Source organism: Haemorhous mexicanus, chromosome 1 (assembly GCF_027477595.1).
Source record: "Haemorhous mexicanus isolate bHaeMex1 chromosome 1, bHaeMex1.pri, whole genome shotgun sequence".
NCBI lineage: Eukaryota > Metazoa > Chordata > Aves > Passeriformes > Fringillidae > Haemorhous > Haemorhous mexicanus.
The window spans coordinates 45950191-45956190 of record NC_082341.1 but is presented as its reverse complement, the minus strand read 5'-3'; positions in this window follow the sequence as shown (position 1 = coordinate 45956190).

Below are 6000 nucleotides of genomic sequence, written 5' to 3'. Positions count from 1 at the left end.
TTTGATCTTTAAGGAGCTGGATTTTTTTAATAGGAATGTTTTGTATAGCTTTTTTTTTTATATCTGTAGGACTGGGTGGCAGATCAGTAAAGAATCTTGCTAGAAATGAGAACATGTAAATTACAGATTCATGCTCAAAGCCACATCACATCAAACAGCTGTAAAAGAGAGTACTAGTGACAGGACTGAGAGTGCTTGTGTTACAGAAACTGGCATTTAACAATGTTTTTCTCAGGAGCTGCTTGAACTAAAACAGATCTTTTTTCCTCATTATTTCTTTAACAAGCAAAGCTGTTAAAATTGCTTAACTCAAATCTGCCATACACTTGCAGTCTGAGTTCTTTTTTCTCTAAGTTTAAGTTTTCATGTTTTCTGTAAGTTCTCCTGTCTTTTTCCTCCCACTGCTTAAGTGAGGTTGGTTTGAGATGAAGTCCCATGCCTGTGGCAGGATATTATTGCTGTAGCACATTAGTAGGGAGTTATGGGGTGGCATCCTCCTCATGCAGTAACAGTTAAGGTAATGAAAGGTGTTCTTTTGCCCCTTGTACAGTCACTAAAATGTTAAATTCTTAATAGGAATGTACCAAAGAGCTTTTTGGCCTGTGTTTGCTCGGAACAACATGAGTACTTGTCTGGATAAATGGTTGTGGGTTTTTTCTTCATAATAACACTCACTTTTTTGGGATCAATTACTATTTCTAAAATAGCAGGTAAAGGGTGAGAAAAGCCAGAGATTCTCATGAGTCCTGCTGGTCTTCTCATCAGTCTTTGACTCTAGACTGTGATAAGCCTTAATTATCTGCTTAGAAACCATCTCAGCAAGAAAGTACACTGTCAGCTTCAGTATATGTCTAGGTCTCAGTGAAATAAGTTGGCTTAGACAACCATTCCTACACACCTTGTTCCTACTCCTCAAATGAGTAAGGCAAATCTTATAAAGAACTGTGCCGTGCAAAATTGAAACTCAGACTTTGCTTTCCTGCCTTGCAGATTGCTGGTTTAGTGAGTGTGGGATCACTGAGATGCTCGCTTTTTGTGCTGCAGAATGGCTAATTAAAAGTCTTGTGTGGAGCTCTTGGTGAAAAATACATCATCTTTGACAGGTGATGTACCTGTCAAAGAAAACCTGGAGCATTATACAGTTGTGACTTTTTTTCTTGAGATAGGTACAATATTTTGAAGATGGAAATGACATCTGAACCTCTCCTGACAGTGCCTGATGTTTCTGAAACTTCACTTCTTTCCCTGAGGTGTAAATTCTAATACTCCTTTTAGCAGCCTTTGTTCCTTGTACTGCTCAAATAGACTTTATCCATTTCTTCCATTTCAGTTGTTAATTCCCTAGGTATGCCTGAAGGGAATGTTTATAATGAAAATTCCTGTATGACTAGCTTGTCTGCAGAAATCAGATCTCTTTCAGGCTGGTTGGGGTTTGGTTTTTGGTTTTGTTTTGTTTTTTTTCTTGCAGGCTGAAGAATATGGGAATGAAATCTAGGCATCTCAGCTTTGCTAGTACTGACTCTGACAGCCAACAAACAACCCTATGCTCCAACAGTGACTTCAGTGGTTGTTAATAAATGAGACAGGGGTTCTGCATGTTGCCATCTTAATGAGACCATATATTAACCAATGATCTTTAACTGTTCATAAAGTACTCATTAACCTGTTTTTCTCTTGTGCCTAATAGCCATTTAGAAAATGTCCTAAGGTGAGTACTAATACCTACATTGACACTTAACCTGCAAGTGCACCTTTTTGTTTGATATTGAGAGTGATATCTTGAACAGCTGAAATTTGGACATTTCCCACATACCTTGCTTTTGGGAAACCCAGTCATCTGCCAGGAGCTTAGATTTCAGTCCAGCCAAAACGTTTGTAAGATTCCTTAGTTTGATTTCCCTCTTCTGGCATTATAAAGGACAGGTCTTTACTTCTGTGTGACATGAAATGCTGTGAAACGACAGTGAAATCCTTACTGCCTCAGGAAGCAAGTGTGAATCATGTTGGGGTATCAGGTGGCTGAATGGATCAAGCTTAAAAGGTTTGATCTGGTCTAGAAGGATTTGCCTTCTAAAACACTGTGAAGTAATTTGAAGGTAAGTTTGTATATGAGCAGGTAAGAATTGTTATTGTTACCATAGTTATTTTGGTAACTGACTTTGAGCAAGGAATGTGCTTAGGGAGTTACCCTATGATTGTCTATTTTGGAAACATCCCAGGGAAGGTGTTGTCCCAGGATTCCTGCCCTGCTCTGGCTGCCCACAGACTCTCCCTGAAGATGTCTAGATGTGTCCTCCTTAGCAGGGTCTCCTCTTGGACATATCCTGACACATTAGGCAGCTTATTTGGAGTCAGCTCTTCTCCAAATAAAGGTGTGTAGGTACATGTCATTCTGTTTCAACAGAAAGTTTTGTTTGTTAATTATTTTTAAATTATTTTTAGGAACTTGTTGATGTAGTGCCTTGGAGTGTGCAGGACTCTGGAAGAGCAGCTCATGACTGACAGCTGCTGGTGAATAAGAGAGCTGCCCAGAGACCTCCACAGAGTGCAGGCAAGCTTTGACAGAGAAAGTGGCAACTGGCAGGTGACAAGCAGAAGAACTGGCTGAGTAATCCAGCTGTCTTTTAGTGACATGCCAGTTTCTGACTCTCATTTGACACAGGTCAGTTTTGAAGTCTGGTTGAATTAGGTACAATTCTACGAATCCAAACTTTATTGATTGAGTACCCTAAAAATCACACAGTCAGAAGATGGATAGAGCTGTGATGCTAAGGAGAATAGAGAGACTGTTTTCAGGCATGCTTTTCTTGGGAGGTTGAGGTAAAATTAAACAGTTTTAAGGGTGATTGACAGGCTGGAAATAACTTCAGGGTACAGACTTTAAAGGCATCATCTACAGTTTGGAACTAAGCAGTAGTGATAAACTGGAAGGAATAATTGTAATCCTAGTAACTGCTTAGAGGAGTAACTGTAACCTCCAGTTACACATAGAGCAATTGCCCAATAGTTGTCATGGCCTATGAGCTGTCAAAAATCCAGATGGATTCATTCTTTCTTTCTCCTAAGGTAAGGAAACAGGCATCTTAGGGTAGCAGCTATCAACAGTGAATCCCAACAGAAAACCCATATGTGGAAGCTTCTACTCCCTTGTCTGCATATCTGCTTCCCATGACAGCATCAGTAGATACATGCAGAGGCTGCAGACACTCCAAGCCTTTGATTGTCATCTGACACACTAGCAGATACACACTAGCAGTGTTTGCATTTGGAATTGAAGGTAATAAACACCAGAGCTGCTGACACTTTGTCCCCCTCACACATGTATGGCTCATCAAGGAAAGCCCAGAGGGTTTTTTTTTAAAATCTAAGGGGTATAGTGATATATGTTGGAAAGGTAGCATAATAACGGTCCAGGCTACCTGATAGAATTTCTTCCTTTGTTTCCATGACTTTTGCCAATCAAACTATTGAGCTTCTCTCCAACCCTGAAATCATGGTCCCCAACCTGTTGTTAGGACCCCAGATTCCCTTTTTGTCTGCATTTTAGGTAGCTGGGAGAGGCATTTGGCTTTTCACTGTACAGGCATCAAGAGACACAAGACCAGGGTTTTTAGTTGATACCTTCACCTAAATATTTGCCGTGAGAAATGGGATTCTTTGCTTTGTTTATCAGCTTCTGACTTGGCTTGCATAGGGCAGTTCTCCTAGGCAGTCCGATCAGTCCCTGGTCTGCTGTGCAGATGAGCCACTTCCCTTCTCAACCACTCTGCCAAACCCCACATCTTAAATTTGTTAGGTACTGGGAGAATGAATTTTTTCTAATCCTTCTTTATTATGAGCAGTGATATGATCTTTGTCCCTAAAGATAAAGCCCAAGCCCTTCCCTAACCCAAATGAAAGCAGTTCAAAGGAGATAAAATCATGAACAACATCAGAAATAGCATATTGATAATCTGAGGTAGGTATAAAAAGTCCCACAGCGAGAATTCCTGCATGTTGCCTGTTTAAATACATTTAAATATATTTAAAGTGTGTGTCCCAAGGGGCCAGTAGATGACAGGCACTTTGCTGGGTGCCTATGTGCGTGACCACAGTAGTCTGTGATCCAAGCTACTGATGAGACTGACATTTGTGAGAGAGGCAAGGATGCGTCTCATTCCACCCGAACTTCCTGATCTGGCCTGACCTGAGATGGGGACATCACACCTCTCTGCCTGCACAATCTCCTCCAGTCCATTAGTAAACTAGTTTGAAATGTAATGGAAAGGAGGTACAGAGCCAAGGAAATCTTTAACTTGATTATGCTCATCAGTAGGAGTAATCTATTCACACAGAAGCAACCCAAGTGGTAGTGATGTGCTATTTTTTAAGGCTGTCCCATCAGCAAATGATTTAATACTGTAAGCTATTTATACACATAATTTGTAAGACATCTCACTGCCAGAGATGGGCATTTGACTTTTTAATAATTTGTGAAAGTTTTCATGATGTGGGACAACTCACATTCTCTGTGTGTATCTTTCAGTTTAACAGCTTATGGATTTAAAATTAGTTTGGATTATTCCTTCCAGCAGAATTCTAGGTTATACCCATGAGACATATTGCCAGGTCTAGCTGGCATGTTGCAGTTCTGCAGGCAAGACAAGAACTGCATGGTTACTGCAAAAAAAAAATCACAAATTCCCTCAAAACTGTACTACAGGCAGCTTTGGCAAACCCTTACGTTTTCCAGTGAGAGTTTACCTCTCTAGCACCACTAAAACACACCCTGAAGAATGGCTGCATGTACAGGAGATGTATAAACATCTTGCTTTCACCTGCTTTAGCAGACAGAAAAGCGATGTCCCACTTTGTGACTTTGGTAATACAGGTGGCTGGTCAGCAGGTCATCCTGAGTGCTGCTGCTGGGCTCAGCAGCACTGCATGACACACTCTGCAGTTCAGGCTCCTGTCCAGAGGCCCCCGAGCTGGAGTTCTCACCCATACCCACAGCTGGAGGCTCTGGCTTAGCCAGTGCCCAATGGGATGCTGGATCTGCATGCCCAGAACTGGCTGGGACCAAATTCCTAGTGCTGGAGGAATAATACTGACAGCAGCTGAGTGAGTCATACTTGTAAAATGATCCTGAAAGGTGCCCTGGAGAAAAAACATTTAAACAGAGGAAGGAAGCTGAGTCCCTGGAGTTGCTCAGCTACTTTTTATTGCTGCAGTCTCTGCTGGCAGTCTCCTTCACTGGGAGACCTGTCCAAAGTGGTTGAGCTCAAAGTGTACCTTGGCAGGGGCCCAAACACACAGGGTTCATGTTCAGACATGGCACCTCAGTGTGCCTTCAGACAACCCAAAGGCCCCCTAGATCCTTCTGCCTCCACAATGGTCACAGACGCCTTATTCCACTGGCCTTTGTGTTTGGTCCCTGCTGCTTGAAAGTATTTTAGAACAGCAACCTCTCAGAAAAGTTCATCTGTAGCAGTGGGGTTTGAGCATGAGGGTGAGTGAAAAGAGACTGGCTGTTTCACACTGTCACACACATACAGAGTATGTAGAGGGAAAGCATTGTTCCAGGAGGGTAAACTTGAGTGTTGTCAAGTGTGTGCCAGGCTGGGGACCTGTGGGGCTGAAAGGACTGTTTCAAGGCCACTTTTGGAACTGGGGGATGTGCTGGGTTGGTTGAGGTGAGCACCAGGGCACAGTGAGAGGATGTCTGAGGATTCTGTTTGTTCTTACCCAAAAAGCACTGACAGTCTCTAAAACCAGTGGAAACCCTTCTTCTGTGCAATTGAATTCAAGCTGGTGCCTCATGCACAGGAATGCCACTCGGTAGGAAGGGAGCCCTGTGGGAAAGGAGTGTTGGATTTCCAAAACCAAACTTCAGCCCCAATGTTATTTCCTCACAGCTTCCAGTTGGCATGTGAGTCACTAAAAATCCCTCAGCTCACATCCTTCCCAGAAATGCCAGTCAAAACCCAAGCAGCTATTCACTCAAAGTACCAATTTTATAGT